Source organism: Lithobates pipiens, unplaced genomic scaffold (assembly GCF_037356315.1).
Source record: "Lithobates pipiens isolate NorthernLeopardFrog02 unplaced genomic scaffold, aLitPip1_a1.2 Scaffold_22, whole genome shotgun sequence".
Classification (NCBI taxonomy): domain Eukaryota; kingdom Metazoa; phylum Chordata; class Amphibia; order Anura; family Ranidae; genus Lithobates; species Lithobates pipiens.
Genome location: NW_027507784.1, coordinates 50,201,857 through 50,222,641, shown reverse-complemented (window position 1 = coordinate 50,222,641; position 20,785 = coordinate 50,201,857). Strand labels below are relative to the sequence as shown.

At 39.9% G+C, this 20,785-nt stretch overlaps 1 protein-coding gene across 3 annotated transcripts in view; it reads right to left on the bottom strand.

Annotated features, from left to right (window-relative positions):
- FIGN (fidgetin, microtubule severing factor) overlaps positions 1-20,785 on the bottom strand; it is a 209,840-nt gene that overhangs the window by 109,241 nt on the left and 79,814 nt on the right. Inside the window, exon 3 of one of the 3 annotated variants that reach the window (XR_013261778.1) lies at positions 16,178-16,750. The exons of the other annotated variants lie outside the window; for them this stretch is intronic. The gene's annotated coding sequence lies outside the window, so the exon portion shown is untranslated. Of the gene's footprint in view, positions 1-16,177; positions 16,751-20,785 lie in introns of those variants that run through there. 3 annotated transcript variants of the gene reach the window in all.

Below are 20,785 nucleotides of genomic sequence, written 5' to 3'. Positions count from 1 at the left end.
GATGAAAATAAAAGAAAGTCTAAAAATAAAATGAATGCAGTAATCTCATCTAAGAATTGGTAAACTGCAATGTAATACATGTTTGCTTTTGGGCTCAATACTGCTTTAAATATGGGATTTTGTTGCTCTTTAATTCTTGAGGCTTGAACATACAAGATTTGCACCACAGCTACATAGATGACCAGAAAAAAATTTGATTTAGATACCAAAGTATCTGGATGTTAAAAATATACCAGGCGCCAAAGTTGTTAACTTTTTAAGTATATATTAAAAACAGTGATAATGTCACAAGCACACAGCTTGTAGAGAAATTACATAAATATAAAAAATTAAGAGAACATTTAGACAAAAAAAAATCAAGGTTAGCATTTTAAAATATTTTTAAGTAGAATTATAGGCAAAACTTTTTTCTCTTTTTGGACAGAGCAAGGGAGAATTATAACCCCTGTCAGATTTTTGTGCCCCATCTGTGTCCCATTGTAGAGATTTCCCTTCACTTCCGATCCCCTTGCCAAAACAGGAAGTGAGAGGAAACCCCTGCAAATAAAGGGAATTTCTTGGGGAACCTCATGTCCCCATTGGAAGATTTCCCCTTTCCCCTTCCACTTTTCTGGGGACAATCCAAAATTTTTGATTTTCTTTTACTTTCATTTTTAATGATAATGGTAAACAAGACAAATAGAGAAGGTGAATCTCCTTGATGGGGGCCCAAACAACAATAACATCCTAATAGGTGTTCTATTCCCTCTCCACACAAAAAAAAATACCTTTAGTTATATTTTAAGAGTGTTTATATAGCAGTACAACCATACCACTGTATTATTAATTTGTTCTCTAGAAACCTTGTTAAAGTCACATACCATATACCTACTCTTGAGTTTATTTTCGTCTGATCACTCTTAACTGGCTACTGATCAAGGATAAAGTAGTACTGTGAGTAGCATTCTATGATGCAGGAATGCATGGGGTATGGGAATATTCACATTAATGGTTAAACATAGATGAAGTAGGAAATATCAAACCCTAGATAAAGTGCTAAATGGTAATGTATGCAGTGAGAACCAAACCCTTACATAGCAAAAGAATGACTGTAGCTTAAAGTAAATTTTTTATCCATTTTAACACTCAAGGGTAATCTAGTTTTCCATTTAACTATGCATTGTGTGTTTGAAACTAATTTCACTTTATTACTAGGATATATCTTCTCTAACTTCCGGGAAAACACTTCAGATCACTATCAGAATATTTTAGGCCACAGTCCTTAAGCCTAGTATATTATAAGATAAATCAGTGGCGTCGCTAGGGGGTGGCTATTAGGGCTATAGCCCTGAATCTGAGACCCATAGCCCAGAGTCTCTTGCTGAGTCCCTGCCTAACCAGTGGGCTGTGGCGGGCAGGCTGCATGAGAGAGGCGTATGAGATGAGAGAAGCAGAGATGACATTATCTCTCTCCTCCAGCTCCACATCACTGCTCTTCTACCCTCACATCTGGGCCTCTTCAATGTGGGTGCGAGGTGTGGCGGGGAGCAGAGAGATGACATCTCTCACTGTCTGCAACACATCATCGCTCTCCTGCCCTCACTAAATGAACTAGTGCTGCCAGACTGCCACCAATGCAGCGACAATGCATATTTGGTGGCACTGGCTGGCATGGCAAGTGACAATCCACATCAGTTGGCAAGTGAAAATCCATATCTGGTGCCAGGCGACATGGCAAGTGACAACACACATCTGGTGGCAGGGAATGTGGCAAGTGACAATCCGCATCAGGTGGCAGGTGACGGGGCAAGTGACAATCTGCAAATGGTGGCAGGTGATGTGGCAAGTTACAATCTGCAAATGGTAAAAGGTGACGTGGCAATCTGAAAATGGAGGCAGGTTACGTGGGAAGTGACAATCCAAATCTTGTGGCAGGTGACATGGCACATGACAATCCATATCTAGTGGCAGGTGACAGTGGCAACTAACGAGCTTTATCTGGTCACAGACGATGGTGGCAAGTGACATGCTGCATCTGGTAACAGGCGACGGTGGCAAGTGACACGCTGCATCTACTGGCAGGAGATGTGGCAAGTAACACGCCCAGGGGGTTCCACTGATTCTGCATTATGATGAGTTTAGCCACTTAATTATATATCAGAATGTAACAATAGAAGCAATGCTTTTCAATCACTCTGACACCATATCAACTATGGTGCCATGATGATTGAAGCACTAACACCAGCCATTGCCTGTGAAAAGATGCTGCTATGGGCTCTAGCCCCAGATCTTTTGCAGATTCTCGTACAACAGAATAAAAATTTGTAAGTGATGTAATGTATTTGTATTGTATTTTCAGATGAAAACTGTACTGATTAAAAAAAAAACAGTACAGTACTGGTATCGTATGAGAATTTTTTGGGTTTTGTCCCCTCGAAAATTTCAGACGAAAGCTGTGTACTAACTATAAGATTATCGTACAATCATTTCGAAAGTAATAATTTAATTAAAAAATAATAAATAAATTGCATTGACTGCCTATGCCAGGAAGGCAGACTGCAGTCTCCAAGATAACTATGATAAAACACCACTGGAACAAAGATATTACAAAAAGGTTTTTGGAATTGGTTATTGGACACCATTGCCACTAAATGACAAGATTTTCAATTAATTTGTAATTATTTTATTTCCTTTTTCAATGTGTACATAATTGTGCCATATTGAGGGTTTTAGTGGGAAAAAAAAGAAAAAAAGATATAAACATAAAATATATGCAGGAATACTAAATTTGGACCAGCATAAAGAGTTTTAAATGAAAGTGGAACATGAAAAACCTCAACCAAAGAATCTTGTGCACAGCAGCAGCATTTATGTGCCTTTGTCTTGCTATATATCAGAAGGTGGTGTAGAGACAAGTCTAAATAAACAGTAGCTGAACGGCTGGAGCGATAAGGGCATATTTAACATTTTTCATTAAGACAGGTACAAATTACATTTTGTCTGTTTGCGTGTAATGATAAATGCTCAATGCCGGGATAAGGGAGAGTCACTAACACCAAGAAAAAAAATAACTTACAACCCCCAAATTTCTGCTCGTCCTTAATTTCTCTACACCAGAAGCTTAATTGTTCATCACAGCCATTGCTGAAAACAGCTTTGTAATGATTCGCCTATAAATAAATGGGTACATTAAAAATGGAAACATGGAGAGCGTTTTAAAGTGGGTTTTTCCATTATAAATTAAGATTAGCTACCTTCCAGTAACATCATTAAGTAATCCTCTCTCCATGACTCCAGATAGATAGACTTAAAGCTTAAGTTTTTTTCTCTTTTTTTTTTATAAAGCAACACAAGGGGCAGTTTTTACATTTATCGAGTCGTGTCCCTTGTGCCGGTGGCTTCATTCTTCATATAAATCTTTAGCCCTTTTACCCACACCTCTACGCATGCCTCTCAGCTGTAATCACTGGGTGCTGTGGGGGTTACTATGAGCTGCTGGACTGGCAGTCAAAAGCACTTTATGAATGGAGAAGGCTGGCCTTTCTTTCATCTGCCCATCCTCTATTCATAGAAAAGGGGGTTGGAAGGATGGGCCTATGACAGATCCAGCAGTTCGTATTAACCCCACAGTGCTGGAATATTACTGCTACAGGGGTATGCACGGGGGAGGGGGGGAAATTGAATATTTAAACAAAGAGAACACTCATTAGCACAAAGGATACTTGAATGTAAGTACCAAAGAAAAATAATAATAAAATAAAATAAATAAACTTAAAGTCATATTAAAGGCTTTCTTTAAAAAATAACAAACATGTCATACCCACTTGCTCTGTGCAGTGGTTTTGCACAGAGCCATCCCAATCCTCTTCTTCTCATATCCCTCATCGGTGCTCTTGGCCCCCCCTCCTGCTGAGAACCACCAGAGCATGAGGCTTGTAATGGGGGCATCCATAAACAGGCTAATTCCCAAGCTGACTTCAACACACAAAACCGTGGCTCGGCCCTGACACCTCCTCTCCAGGCTTCTAAAAAGGATAAGAGGTGGAGTTCACTATGTGGCTCCTGTTTCCTCCGCTGCCAGTGCCAGCTCACTGCAACTGGATCCTCTGGGATGATGGGTCAGCAAGCCCAGATCACATTCCCCCAGGTGTGTGATTCCCTGGTTTGAGGTCATGGGCCACGCCAGAGGGCTCTGAGGGCCAAATGTGGCCCAAAGGACATGGGTTGAGCACCCTGGTCTGACCCTTCTTCATTTTATCAAAATTGTTAAATGATGTTTACCTTGACATACAAAGGAAAAGAGTTAACCTTGTGTACCATTTCAGTTCATTAGGCAAATAGATGGGGAAAAAAACAGCAGGCATACCCTCTACAATTCACAGGAAGGTGTCAACTGCCTGTCAGACTTTGAAATCTAAAGTGGATAAACAGTTAGTGAAATTATGCAAAGTCTGATAAGGTACTCTTTTACTGGTACCTAACTCTATCACGTCTGCATGCTACATATCCATCGGCCTTGGATCGCTGCTGGAGGTGTCTCCAAGACCGGGAAACGCTATACCACATCTTCTGAAGTTGTCCATCCCTACAGCCCCACTGGCGTGCGGTCTGGGGCCTCCTCCACCAGCAATTTGAGGTAGATATCCCTCTCTCCCCTAAGTTCTTTTTAGTGGGCCTCCCTCCCCCCACACTCTACAAAAAGCTGGCCACACAAATATTAATGGCAACTAGATGTTTAGTAGCCCTCCATTGTAAACAACAAAACCCCCCATCATTATCTAATCTTTACACCAGAATTAAGGATGTAGAGGTTATGGAGTCCATGTCGGATAGACTAACAGATTGAGTAGACAGACATGCAGCTGTGGGAGCCGTGGCACCAGCGAATGGACCCCCCATGATTCCATGAGACCCCCTCCACCCTTCACACTGCTAACACCCGGAGCCCAGGAGAGACGTGCTCTAATGATTAAGACTTTCCTACACTTCTTTCTTTCCCTCTCCTTCTCCCCCCCCCCCCCCTTTCTTTGTTTTCTCTTCTTGTTCTCTTCTTTTTCCCCTCTCTGGAAAATTGGGCCAAGCAATTCCAATTCACGAGATCTGCTGTTGATCTGGTTGACAGAAGGGCTTGCACTGTGAACACTCCAGAGTTCGGTCTTCTCGTTTTATATAACGGTACTTTAAGTAATTGCTCCTGTGGACTTTATGTTAATCCTGTTATATGCAGACCACTATGCCCTTTCCAGAGCTGTTTGTTACTATTACTGACTTTTCATTACTATTTCCTCCCACAATGTTGTTTTAAGCACGTGTATTGTTCACATTGAAACTTAATAAAAATTGTCAATTAAAAAAAAAAAAAAAAATAAGAAGAAATTATGCAAAGTCTGGTTATGCACATTTACCATTTTTTTTGTCAGTTTTTTGGAAAGTTCACAAGTTTATATACTAATGTTTTGCTTTTTTTTTAAAAAAGTTATTTGCATAAATCTTTATTTCACAAGTAAACATTTAACTCAGAAAAAAAAAAATCCTCTAGTGTGTGTTCAGACAGCAAAATAATCTGTATATTAATTTATGTATCAACCATTCCAGGCTCTCTCTAGCAGCGGCTAGGGGTCATGTGTCTGCTGTCATCAGCCAAGATGTCCAATCAACCAATTGGCAACTCAACTTTTCTTGAACACAATCACTAGAGAAGGATGGACCGATTACACATTAAAACATTTTGGTGGAGTTATATAAAAAAGTGGAGGGGGAGGGTGCCAAGAGATTTCTGCTTTAAATTGGTGACACTCTGCAGGGCTCTATGCAGATCATGATGACAGGAAAGCCCAGTACTTGCTTGTATGGTTCTGATCGCCTCAGTGTACCTAAGCCATTCAGGGTTTGGTCTATGTCTTCTCTGAGCCATTTAGTAGTCTCTTCAATTTGATCTCTCCTACCACTAAAATTAATTTAAAGTATGACTAAAGGCAACACTTTTTTTTGGATAGAGTGGAGAGGAATTAGAACTCCTGTCAGTATTATATCGCTGTCTGTGCCCCCGTTAGGGAGATTCAACCTCTCTATTTGTCCTGTTTACAATTATCATTGAAAGTGAAAGTAAAAGAAAATCCTAAATTTTGGGTTGTCCCCAGAAAAGTAATAGAGGGGAAATCTTCCAATGGGAACACTAGTTCTGGTGACCTGGGGGTCCCCAAGGAATTCCATTAAGGGTGCACGGGTGCCGCCCCCCATCTATCACAGCTTCCCCCATGCATGTGTCCAGCCCCTTGCAGGATGCTAGATGCATGAATTAGAATGGCGATTCCTTTTTTTGAAGCACCTGATTAGAGCCAGAGGCTCTGATAGGCTTCAAAATAGGGTGGGCTCAGGGCGCAGAAAATGCAAACAGAGCCCCCCAGGTTTTTTATAACAGCGAATGAGTATTGACTATTGCAACACTAATCCTCCTCACAGCCAATCAGAAAGCGGGTTTTGAGACCCGTCACCTGTTTGGCTGAAAGGACAGGAGATCCTATTGGACGCCTAGGTGGAGGATAGAATCCGAGCACTGGAAGCCGCCGATGGTTGAGAGGACATTGAGCCGATGCCCACTGCTCGCCACAAGCTACCCGCCTAGATGTCAGACAGTGGGGGCGGGTGCCATCGGCTGCTCGGGGAGGGGGGTTGTTTACAATACAGTAATCAGCTGTCACAGCTTATTACTGTATTGGTGTCACTGGTCCACAAAAATTGTCACTTAGTGTCTGATTTATCCGTGGGAATGGCACAGTCCCACTATAAGTCGCTGATCATCGCCATTACTAGTAAAAAAAATTAAATAAATAAAAATTCCATAAAAATATCCCATATTTTGTATACGCTATAACGTTTGTGTAAACCAATCAATATATGCTTATTGGAATTTTTTTTATCAAAACGTAGCAAAATACATATTGGCCTAAACTGATGAAGAAAATATATATTTTTATATTTTTTATTGGGTATGTTTTATAGATATTCAAAAAATAAAAACCACAGACATGATCAAATACCACCAAAAGAAAGTCCACAGTAGGTTACAGCCATAACCACATAGTTTCTTGATCAAGCTACTATGTGGTGAAACATGTTAAAGCGGAGACGGTTTATTTGGGAGGAAACAGAATGGCTGTGACCTATTGTGGATGACTTGGAAGAATACAGGTTGGAGCATTGTTCTTATCAGTGTATCTTTGTGTGATAAGGAGTAAAGCCAATTTTTTTTGGAACCTGCACCATTAGTCTAGAGATTAGAGGAGTAGGTCTAAAGCAGTTTGATGGGGCTGGGATATTGGTAACTATTTATCACCACAGTTGTTTGTTTTTGGAGCACCAAAAAAACAGTGTTCTTGTCTGAAGTTTACCACTTGGCTGCAAGTGAACAGTTGAATGTGTTCTAATCAGATTTTCAGTCTTTTCCAATTGTATGTATGTATTGTCATGCTTTTTCACTGGCAAATGTCTGTATCATTCTAGATTGGCATTCTCTAAGAAAGGAACTGTATTATGTGTTTTATGTTTTAGCCCTTGTACACACGGTCGGACATTCCGACAACAAAATCCGTAGGATTTTGTCAGACAGATTTTGTCCGAAACTTGTGTTGCATACACACGGTCGGACAAAGTTGTTGGAAAATCCGATCGTAAGTAACGTGATGACGTTATTTCATTACGATGGGACTACGCTCAGGCTAGTAGCCAATAGCTTTGGTCTAGAAATTTGATCTGAGCATGCGTGGCACTTTGTCCGATCAGAATTCTCTACACACAATCGGACAATGTCCGATCGGATCATGTCGTCGGAAAGTTTTATAGCCCAGCTCTAAAACTTTGTCCGTCGGAAATTCAGACGGAAACAGTCCGATGGATTATCCGACAACGCAGTCCGATCTGACATTTTCCGTCGGAATGTCCGACCGTGTATACAAGGGCTTACATGTGTTATGTTGTATTGCCTAGATTGTAGTTGTGTTGTATAAGTGTGGAAAAACTTTTTGGAAATGTAATGAAAATTTATTACCAAAAAAAAGGAGGGTGGTACCGGTATTTTTGTTTCTGTCTCGCCAACTCAAGATCTCAGATAGCTGCCCAAATCTGCTTAAATTCAATTTGCTCCTCTCTTTATTAAAAATGTAAATAAGTATAAACACACTAAGCTAAAAAAACAAACAAAAGCAAAGCAAAAAAAAATAGATAAATAATTAAATGCAATAATTTAAGTCATAAGTCTTCATCCAAGATATTGACCACGGCTTCCTCAGACCAGGATGAGAGCATTTTAATATTCGGAGGCAAAGTCTCCTGTGCTGATGAAGGGCGGATGACCACCTGATACTTTTTTCGCTGAGGTGATAAAATGGAACAATTGCTTTGTTTTGCTTCAAGGGTTTTGTGTTCTACAGTAAGTTATTGGAAAAGAAAAAAAAAATAATCTGTACACTCTGAAAATGGAGGTAGAACATTATCAAGGTTATTGTGCAGCCTGGGCTAATTGCACATTTGCCAAATGGATGAAAACGAAATACATATTTGTCGCTACATACCATAATGGAGGCTGGATTTTTTTTTACCTCACTGTCACAGAAAACAAGCTGAATTGCTAACAAAGTGGACGGCACGGACGATGACTCTGACTCACAGCTGGTCCATAGATGGTGGATTATAATGCAGAGAAACTGCTTGCTCAATATCCTAGTGTGTTGACATGGCGTCTCGATCCAGTTTCGCTAAATCTATCACAGTATATTACCATAATGGTCAGTGTTCTTTCTTTTTTTTTTCACAATGTCTCAGCGAAACGCACCTTGTGTGCCTTTTACTTGTCTCTTATCGGGCCCTGCAATCTAAGGAGCTCAACAGAGGCTTTAAATATAATTAGTCAATATCTAACAGGCAATAACAGTATGAAATTATTTTGTATTAACACATAAGTAATTTAGGTACCACTGTCAGACTTAAAGATTAAGATTAAAGCAGAACTTCACCAAAAGGGGGTGTTCTGCTATTCCTCCTCCTCCTCCCCTCCTCTCCCATTTTTGGATTTTTTTTGGGGGGTTAAGTGAGTTCCTGGGTTTGACAAGAACCCAGGCCCACAGAAGTCAACCCCCCCCCCCCCGCAGCTTCTGGGACCTGTCACGGTTCCCAGAAGGCTGTGGAACCATTCACAAATTGCTGTGCAGCTCCCACATGTGCAATTGGAAGCTGATTATAAAGCCGCAAGGATTCCCATCCGGTTTTGTTTAATAAACATGCTGGTGCCAGAGACCAGCAAAGAATCAGCCCAGGTTAGTACAGGGTTGGATCCCTGGACAGATAAGTGCCTTTTTATTAAAAGGCAGCAGCTACAGTATTTGTAGCTGCTGACTTTAAATTGTTTGGTTGGGGGATTGAAGATCTTCTTTAACTCCATTGAGATATAAAAGACACAAACAATGCTGTTTTATGTTCAATCATACATCATTAAATACATCATTAAATGTATTTTTGCTTAAAAAAATAAAAATAAATGTGACTTCATAATAGCCTCTTGTAATGCACTGTACAGCAGAGCAAAGTGTCACAAGAAACCAGTCAGTTGTGCTGCTGTGCTTATGCGCTAGAATGGGTCCTGCTGATAGGAGGAGAGAGCAAAGTGACAGGGGGTAGAGTGCAACAGTCTTATGCCTCTCCTTTCACTATCCAATCACAGGGTGGGGGAGGTGAAAGATAAACCAGGTCTTTTGTCTTGCAACTGTGCTGTCAGATCAGATGTGGCTGCAAGGACACAAGATAAAGATAAAAAAATTCCCATACATATGCGTACAATATTTCATTTGTGTATTTAGTGGATGTTCTGCAGTTTAGTTTTATGTAATGTATATGCAATTAATGTAATTTATATGCAAATTCTCAAGTTGTAGTGACTCAGCTTCTCTTTTTATGATATCATATAGATTGTAAGCTCTAACGAGTAGGGCCCTCTGATTCCTCCTGTATTTTAATTGTACCATCTTCCCCAATGTTGTAAAGTGCTGCGCAAACTGCGCTATATAAATCCTGTATAATAGTAATAATAATAATATCAGCAGTTTGGCCGGCCAACTGTTTGATATCAATTCCAATTATTATTTTTTTAAATAAAAAAAAAATTCAAATAAATAATCTAAAATTTTCCATTGACCACTGAGCAAATGAGTTAAATAAACCCCGATCTGCCCAATATCTTAAATATCAAGAAATGAAACGTAAAGTGGAGACACAGTCCAGAAACATTATGCAGGGAGAAAAGTCAATATATACCATCTATACATCTGTCTCTCTCTCTCTCTCTCATATATATATATATATATATATATATATATATATATATATATATATATATATATATATATATATATATATATAGATAGATAGATATATAGATAGATAGATATATATATATATATATATATATATATATATATATATATAGATAGATAGATATATAGATAGATATATAGATAGATAGATATATAGATAGATAGATATATATATATATATATATATATATATATAGATAGATAGATAGATATATAGATAGATATATAGATCTATAATACAGATATTATCTGTATAATAATAAAATAATATATAGATATATACATACATACACACACACATATATATATATATATATATATATATATATTTCAATTTATATGTATGTAAAGTGTATTATTATTCTTGCACAGTACAGACATATGTATTTAAGTTGTGACTAGCCCTGACCACAGATCCACCCACAATCTCAGGAATTACAATTTCAAAATGTTCCCAGGCATGCAAAAAAAATAAAACTTACATTTTTCTTAATAACACTCACTTTATATATTTTGGGCTGACCACAAGCACACATATATCTAAAAATATGCACTGATAATATATATCCCTTAAAAGGCATATAAACTACCTAATTTTAGATGTACATAGGGCAGTTAAAGCGGTAGTAAACTTCACTTTTTTATTTTTATTCACAAGTAAGCCTATAATAAGGCTTACCTATAAGTACAGCAAATTTCTCCAAAATGTACATCGTTTAGGAAATATTTACTTTGGTAGCAGCCGGTGACATCATTGGCGCATGCACACTGCACTCTCAATGGACAGTGTGTATGTCGGACAGAAGCTGGCCATTCGGGTGGCTTCTGTTGTACGTGCATGCTGGAAACCCAGCAGCTGACTGACTCCCAATCATCAGAGTGTTCTGGCGGGGGGCATCAATCTACTACTGCATCAATCTACTGCTGCAGGTGACAGCATAGTGCTTAGCAGCTTAGGCACAAAGTACAATCATAGGAACAAATTAATCCTCAGGCCTGGAGTTTACACAGGGCTACCAATTTTCACTCTCAGTGCCCTCATAGGGGCGCAGAGTGAATCCTCAGCTCATGAGAGTTTACACTCTTCCCTCCTAGAGGCCCAGTAGACCTGTTCGGGTATGCATTCATACACACATATACCAAAGACCAATTTAGACAGACACCAATTAACCTATCACTTTGGAAAGTGGAAATAAACGCACACAAGCACAAAGAGAACACAGCAATGCCCTAAATGAGATATGAACCAGGGACCCCAGGGCTACAAGGAAGACATGCTAACCACTAAGCCACTGTGCTGTTCACAGTAACCTTTAAGTCAATATTTGCTTACTGTTTATATAACTAAGGCCTAGTGGTAGGCCTTGATAGGCCACTTGAATTGTATTAAAATTGCCCAATACTTAAAAGCACTGTATTTTTCTAAGAGTCTCCATGCCAGAGCCACAGGTAGCATCACTGATGATAAATTATAGTAGGAAGGAGGAATAGTGTGTCTTCTTTTACACAATACTGGAAATCACTTCGCTTCTCAAGAGTGCTGTATAGAATTCAATATGCTAAAGTGTCTGTAAAGTCAAATCATAAATAATAAAAAAAAGCGCCCCGCATAAAATGTGCTAGGGCTAGCTGAGAGGCTGTGCCGGTCCAGGCATGTGGGTGGATTCCGACCATATAGTTGCAATCTTTCCCGAGCCTGGACCAGCTCTGAGCAATCAAACACAGCTCACTGGAGCTTAGGGCTGTGGAGGGGGTGGCTTGCTGGGAGGCTAAGCCAGGGTCGGTCCAGGCATGCGGGTGGATTCTGACAACATGGTTGCAATCTTTCCTGAGCCTGGACTGGCTCAGTTGCGTCAGCCGACAGCAGGCTTCAGCCCACCATCTGCAACAATTATTTTCTTTAGATGCCCAGTGAGTTCTTTGCCATGAGAGTGAGAGCAATAACATCAAATTTAACACAGATGGCACCGGGGAGGGAAAATGGCTAATTGGGCCCAATGTGGACATTTTCACTTAAGGGTGTAATTACTTTTGTTGCCAGCGGTTTAGATACTAATGACTGTGTGTTGAGATATAGTATTTTGAGGGGACAGCAAATTTACACTGTTATACAAGCTGTACACTCACTACTTTACATTGTAGCAAAGTGTCATTTCTTCAGTGTTGTCACATGAAAAGATATAATAAAATATTTACAAAAATGTGAGGGGTGTACTCACTTTTGTGAGATATCGTATATTGTTACAAAGGGTAATATGCTCTTCATAAATGATAAACAAAAATATGTATGTGCTTGGGTTTTCTGCAATCTAGTATTATATTCAGAAGCATGGGGGGGGGGGGGGTCGTGTGGTTACATGACCGAGAGAGAATCACTACCTACATCGAGGTTCCTCAGGTCATGCGGCCATTGGGCACCATCTTCTGCATTTGTAACTGCCTTAGTAGCACTGACTTCCTACACTGGTTCCATAAATTATTCCCCTCATCTGTTCTAATTACTAATTCAAAATATTACAAAAAGTCTGCAAAAATTTCAAATAATATTATATTTGATAAAAATCTTTGACTGATGGGAAAGCTTGGAATTTGGAAGAAAAAAATCCAAACTGCAGTAAAATCTAACTTCTTTTTTTTCTTTATAATGTGATAGTAGGGTGTTACTATGTTCACCATGGAAAGCTCAGCATACAGTAGATAAAACCATAGTGGTTTGTGTTCATTTTTTATTGTGGTCCTGTGGGAACATTTCTGTCAGCTGTCATACACTGCATAAGACCTTTATTAACTCTTTTAATACAGTAAAAAGTAGCTTGTAGTCATATATCCTCTGGCTGTCCATGCTTGGCTTTGAGGGAAAAAAAAAAAACAGCTTTGTCAAAACTCACCAAATCATGTCACATCCTAATCTTTCTTGAACCCTCTAGCTTTCAATAGGTTCTGTGTCTCTGAAAAGATTTTCTTTGTGCAAATACTACATACTGACAAGTGTCTGTTCACGTTTTAACAAAAAAAAGCTGAATATGTTTAAGGGACGATTTTAGGTAAAAATGTGTTTTGAACAAATGCCAATGATTAATTTATTATAGTACTGTTGAAGGAACTTAAAGTAGCCCAGTCTCTAAAAAAAAAAAAAAAAAAAGTGCCACCTTCAAAGCTTTAATCGCTGTGCACAGTTTGGAAGCAGGTACCAAATCCAGATTGGCAGTATGGGAGAACTAAGTATTAAAGCAAAACTTTAGTTAAAAATAAGATAATAGCCCATTAAAAGATAAAATAACAAAACCAGCCTTTACTTTAATATTCATTATCAATCCAACATTTTCTCCTGCAGTACTTGTTTGTGCCAATAGATGTCCACAGGCTTATAAGAACCATCGTTTACCAGCTTGCTCTGAGCCCAGGTCATCCTGGACCCTCCCCAGCCTGTGACTGGACAGTGAATGAGTGAAAGCTAGGATGTTTGTTAGCCTTTTTTTCCCCCCATCTGTATCCAGTAGTAAATGCAAAAAATAACCTTAACAGAGGATCTACCCCTTCTCCAAGTGATCAAAAAGTAAAAAAAAAAAACTAGGAAGGGTTACATTTGCAAGATTTGGTTGGCCCCTTTAATCTTTTACCACTTGCCTATTGGGTACTTTTACCCCCTTCCTGTACCAAAAAAAAGTTATCATTTTTTTGAGACAGATAGAGTTTTCTTTTGGTGGTATTTAATCACCACTGGATTTTTTATTTTTTTTTAAACAAAAAAAAAGAATGAAAATGTTGAAGAAAACGTTTTACTTAGTTTCTGTTATACAATTTTGTAACTAAGTATTTTTTCTCCTTCACTGATGTTCGCTGATGAGGCTGCAATGATGGGCACTGATGAGGTGGCACTGATGAAGGGGCACTGATGAGGTGGCACTGTGTGGCGGCCTGTCCATTAGGGTCACCCGGGCACCGCCCCCTCTCTCCAGGCCACCCCCTATATGGTAATGGAAAGATTAATGAATGGCATGCATCTATCCATGGCCACCCGTGGCCACCCCCTATTCATGCGTCTGGCCCCTTTCGGGTCACCAGACGCATGAATTACATCATCAGGGGATTTTGTAGTTATTTTGGAGTACTTGATTAGAGCCACATGCTCTAATAGGCTATAAAATGGGGTGGGCTTGGGTCGCAGATCATGCAACCTGAAGCCCACTTAGGTGTGTTACAACAGCGAATGAATATTCTCTGTGGAAACACTGATCCTCAATTCGGCCAATCAGAAGCGAGTGTGAGACCCGTTTTCCGATTGGCCGAAAAGAGAAGACACCCAATTGGCAGCTGTGGAGGGAGGTAATGGAAGCCACCGCCGCGGAGAACAGGAGAACGGGAAGCCCCCACCGCCAAACAGGGGGAAGTCATCGGTGATGGGGTAAGTGCTACCGACCAACCAGGCGGGCAGCATACTGTTTGCCACCCCCCCCCAAAAAGAAAATTCCACCTGCCGTCACTGGTGGCACTGATGGGCACTGATAGGTGGCACTAAATTCCTTTTTTTAACATGCATTAATATTTTTCTATAATTTTACATGCAGACCAAGCTGGCCAGAAAGTTAAGTAACTTGGAATAAAACAAATCTATTATAAACCTATTATATTACTGCTTAGACTAGTCACCTTCATTTGAAAAAAACAAATCCACTCTGGCAGAATCAGCAGATAATAAAACTATGTTACAGACAGACTGCAACTTGTATGTTATTTTTGTTTTTGCCATTAGTTCAACTTTAAATAGCCTGCTGTTCCCATGAGCTAAGAACATAGGCAGCCAAAATAAGATCTTCTTTAACATATGCCAAATATACACAACATTCTTTCTATCAGTAGCTACTAGGAACAATATCTTCAGAGCTACAGTAAACACATAGGAGGTGACAGTTAATGTGTAATCATTAAGCCATTATTGATTATAAACTGTAAATTAATAACTGAAAATAAACAACATGTTAGCTGTGGATTTCATTAGCAATTCAAAAAAACAAAAGGGGTGATGGCAATAGTAAAACATTTTTAAAGCTCTAGTTTTATATACTGTATAAACGCAATCAGGAATGCTCATTATCTATGAAAATATTTTTGAAAGTGGGTCTAAACAAAATTTTAATCTTTAGTGGATATTTTAGAAAATATATATTAAATATAAATATATTAAATATATATTAAAACATTAATTAAAAATACAGCTAATTGCTTAATTTAGGATAATGTCCCAACCAATTCTGTTATAAATAATTTGTTTTCATGAATCACTTCCCATCTGCCCTATAGCAGTTTTACTGCTAAAGGGTGGCAGCTATGTGCTGGATCACGCATATATACATAGGGGGCGTGCATAGGGGTATATATAGGGGGTGTGCATACACGCCACTGGCAACTGCTTCCGCTGTCATTACACACACCGGTAGCCCATCAGCGGGCGCCAGGTACTTGATGTTCGACGGCACCCGCAGATCTGCATTTTCATGGGGGGGGGTGTAGTTTGTGCCCCTGCAAAGCAGAAAATAACTGCCATCTCTATATATATATTATAACAGTATTACAACTGCCTGGAAGTATGTATATTTATATTATAATGATTGACGCATGCAATTATGCTTGCTGTTCTTCGCTATGTCATTAAAAAAAAGTTTGTTCAGTTTGATTGTGGTAGGGTCTGTGAAAGCATATAAAAGACACAAACACTTGAACTGGTTGCTACCGTCTGATGCAGGGTATCCTCAGAAACAATAGAGCACAATGTAGTGCATCAGAAAAAAAAAAAGCATAAATAAAGAGAACGCATTAAAACGTTTTTTTTTTTTTTTAATAAAAGGTTGTATGGGCTTTTAGACAGCCTCAGCTAAAGCTAATGTAAACTGTTAAAATACCAAAATAACAGAAAATTGTTCTGCTGCTTATTTAAATTTAGTGTGAGAGCCTTAAACTAATTCCTCAGTTTACAGTGCTCATGCGAAGATAATATAAAACATAACTATGGAAATGAATGCACAACTAAGTCGATGTTACAGGTTTGTTCAGTAGATCAAAAGTGCATTGACCCTTTGTATCTCCAACTCATTATCTTGAATGTGAGTTCTCCTTGTAGGAATTGGGATTTGAATTTGCACACCAATGTGGTGCATTTCAAGATGTTGAACGCAGCAGACAGATGGGTCACAGTGAAGTGGAGGACGGTTGCCCCCTGGGAGGTAGAGGCTGAATGAGTGACTGTCGCACAGTTCAAGCCGTCGACATGCTGCTGACTCAGGAGTGGTCACTGACTGGCACCTCTGCTGAAGCCGAGGCCTCTCTACTGGGAGTAGTTCCAGCCCACTCATACTGACAGGTACATGCTGGAATTAGAGACTGAGAGCCATTCTAAATACTTTTGTCATCTGTAAGAAAAAAAAACGCTAAATGATTAGCACTAAAACTCCCACATAAATAGTGCAATAGTGTAATGATGTAATAATAATAATAATGATGAGGGTTATAATAACAGAAATAAAAAAAAAAAAATTCTACTTGCAAAACTCTAACATTATTCAGTGCAAATTACATAATGGATAAAAAGAAAAAAAAATCTAAAACATTTATAGGGGTTCATGTAGAATAGTTTTATTTTCGGAGACATTGTTTTGTGTCTAAACAAATACTGTACAATAACTGCTTTTGCAATCGTTTCTTGTCCATTTGAGGCTAGGTTCAGACTGCTGCGATGCGGGAACGCTGCGAATCCACTGTGGGTTCCCGCATCGCATGTCTCCCGGCGGCAGTTTACACTGCCCTATGCGAACTGCTGGGAGTGTCAGTTAAAAGTTAATGACACCTCCAAATGAGTGCGCATATCGCAGTGCGAAATGCAAACTTGGACAGCAATCGGATCGCATGGTGTGAACACCCATGCGATCCGATTCTGCTGCGGACCAAAAAAAGGGTCCTGTACGAATTTGGGCCGGATGCAATGCGAATTCAGCCATACTATCTGTATGGCTGAAATCGCATCACACTGAGATCGCATGTGATTTGCACTGCAGTGCGGTGCGAATCACATCCGATCATGGACATCGCAGCAGTGTGAACCTAGCCTGAAGCAGCAGGAACATGCCCACTGCTTCATAAAGTCCATACAAACCCTAAGTGGTTGATATTTTGTTTGCTAAGACATTGTGGGATTGATTTACTAAAACCGGAGAGTGCAAAATCTGGTGCACTTGTGCATGGTAGCCAATCAGCTTCTAACTTCAGCTTGTTCAAGTAAAGGAGGAGTTCAGCCAAAGCTTGTTTGGCTGTACTTCTCCTGTGGATCACAGGAGTGCAGATTGTTTTGTACTCATGTGACCCATTTTCAGCAGATGGTGGGCTGAAGCTTGCGATCATATGGTCAGAATTCACCCACATGACTGGACCGGCCCCTGGCTCAGCCTCTCAGCAAGCCACCCCTCTACAGCCCTAAGCTCCAGGGAGTATCAGCTGTGTTTGATCACTCAGAACTGGTCCAGGCTCAGGAAAGATTGTGACCATATGGTCCGAATTGACCCACATGCCTGGACTGGCACCCGGCTCAGCCTCTGAGGTGGCGCTCCTCCGGTGATGATAGGAAGAGTGTGGTTGTTCCACTGACCCTCCATTACTAGAGACCAGGAGCGGCCTATGAGAACTCAATCACTGTGCTAGTACCATGTGGGTGTTAAAACCCACCCTGATTGCTGTTGCACATGCGCGGGTGGCTAGAGGTTAAAGGGTCACTTTAAATTCAGTTTTAAGTAAAACTTGTTGTAACAATTCACACCTTGGCTTTTTACATCTCTTAAGGATTCCATGGTGTAAGATGTTCCTTTTACAATTCCTGGCTCTGTCCCTATGCTGGAGTTTCAGGCATTCCCATCCATTTTTTTTTTGTGGGCACATTTTCTTTTTTTAGGATTTTTTCCCTCTATTTTCAACTAGTGAATTGGTAACACACCTCCTGTACTAGAGGACATCCATTCTATATAAAGGAGCCCAGGGGGTACCTTTGGACAGCAGCATTAGCAGTCTTGGTGGAGGGGGGGGAGTATGTAAGATGCATTAGCAGATTTAGATACACTAACAAATTGAAGGCAAACTCTATTTTCACACTTTATAAGCAGTTACAGCAAACTTTTTGTTTTTCTTTTAGGATAGAGGTTTTACCCAAATAAAAAAAGGTTGAAAATTGGAAGCACCAATGTCAGTGGCAAATGGTTTGACTTATCCCTCTAACCATTACATCTGAAAGACATCCTGTTTTAAAAAAAAACAAAAAAAAACAACTGGCTTAATGGTCAAGTCACTAGGTGAAAATAATAGAAAGAAAGCTGAGAAAAGAAAATGAATACAGCCATCAAATCTAATAATTGGTAAGCTGCAAGACAATACATGTTTGAGTTGAGTCTAACATAGCTTTAAAAGATATATGATATGTTTTGGGTTAAAACACTCCAGTGTCTTAAAAAAAAACTAGCCTAGCCCTTTAAGATAAATCAACAGTTTATATACTCACATATATACTGTATATCTTCAATTTTATAACTTTTCAGGTTCATATTTGAAGTAGAACTATGGCCTCCCATTAAAAAATGGCTGCGTCCTTTGATCCTATGGTTAACACGGATTGTATGTCTCTCGCCTGTTGCATTTAAACATTGTTCTTTTCAAAATCTAAATGTAACACTGGCAATCTTTCTAGCATTGTACACTGTGTGCAATAATGCATTGGTTATAACTAAAAAATTCAATAAACAAATTGAACTAGGAAAAATGTATATGTCAGAATTTAATAAGTGTATCCACAGTTAGGCCGCGTACACACGCGGGGACTGTTCGCCCAACTTTGTCCGCTGAACAGTGTTTCGGCGGACAGTCCGCTCGTGTGTGGGCTTTCAGCGGACAGTTTCAGCGAACAGTCCGCTGAACAAGGTTTTTCGGAAATTCCGAAAAACTGTCCGCTGAAACTTTGTTTCAGCGAACAGTCCCCTCGTGTGTAGGCTTGTTCGTCAAACTAAGTTCCGCGCATGCTCAGAAAGGATTTACACGCCGAAAGTTATAATGCAGTGTATAGGACGTCGTATTTTTCGTCCCGTCGTACGTGCCGTTCACGTCATCGCGCACGGTTTCAGCAAACTGTTCGTTCGTCGTGTGTGGCCATGTCCGTCCATGCTAATTTTGAGCGGACTGTTTGCTGAAACTGTTTGACGGACAAAGTTGGGCGAACATGCCCCCGCGTGTGTACGCGGCCTTACAGTTTTCCCGAAGTCCCCTTGCAAAGTGCCACAAAAACCTCTTTAATTTAGAGCAGTGTTGCCACCCTTATGCAAGTCATGTGTGCTTGCACTACAGTGGGTTGAAAAAAAATGTTGCAGGTGGCATAGTTGTTAGTATTGTTACTGCTATTTCACATGCATGTACTGTAGTTTGCCAGTCAGCACTTGCCACACCAAGCCCTGCCCACTGCTTTCTGGATTGACAGTGCTACCTCTGTTGATGAAACCCTAGTCAGGAACATCATTCTAGCCATTGGATTTGTGCAAAAGCGTGCATTTGGTTATGTACTTAGAACCCTACCTAGCATGTGCTGGAACATGAACGCATTTACACCATGGATATTGAGGCCAAGCAGGCTGAGACATTAACATTAACTCTGCTGAATAATCTTTTTAGCTGAATCCCTGTGACCCATGATCCCCAATCCTGAACTAGTTCCTGACCTGACATCTATCTAACCTGCCTTTTAATTTCGGTTGTCTACCAATAGTTGCTAATTACCTCTGTTACCAAATTTAGATATGCATTTTTTTTGTTAAGTTACCTTATGTGAATGATGACATGTAACAAATATAAAGTACACTATATTGTCATAATATCATTGTATTGGGGTGCCTGCCTTTACACGCACTTTAATGGCATCCCAGTCTAATGCCACGTACACACGATCCAACTTTCCGACAACAAGCTCTCATCGAACATTTCCGTTGGAAAGTCCGATCGTGTGTATGGGGCATTAGTTCATAGGGTTCAATATTTAGTTGGCCCACCATTTGCAGCTATAACAGCTTCAACTCTTCTGGAAAGGCTGTCCAACAAGGTTTAGGAGTGTGTCTATGGGAATGTTTGCCCATTCTTCCAGAAGCGCATTTGTGAGGTCAGGCACTGATGTTGACCAAGAAGGACTGGCTCTTAGTCTCTAATTCATCCCAAAGGTGTTCTATCGGATTGAGGTTAGGTCAAGTTCCTCCACCCCAAACTTACTCATCCATGTCTTTACGGACCTTGCCTTGTGCACTGGTGCACAGTCATGTTGGAACAGGGAAGGGCCATCCCCAAGCTGTTCCCACAAAGTTGGGAGCATAAAATTGTTTAAAATGTCTTGGTATGCTGACACCTTAAGTGTTCCCTTTAATGGAACTAAG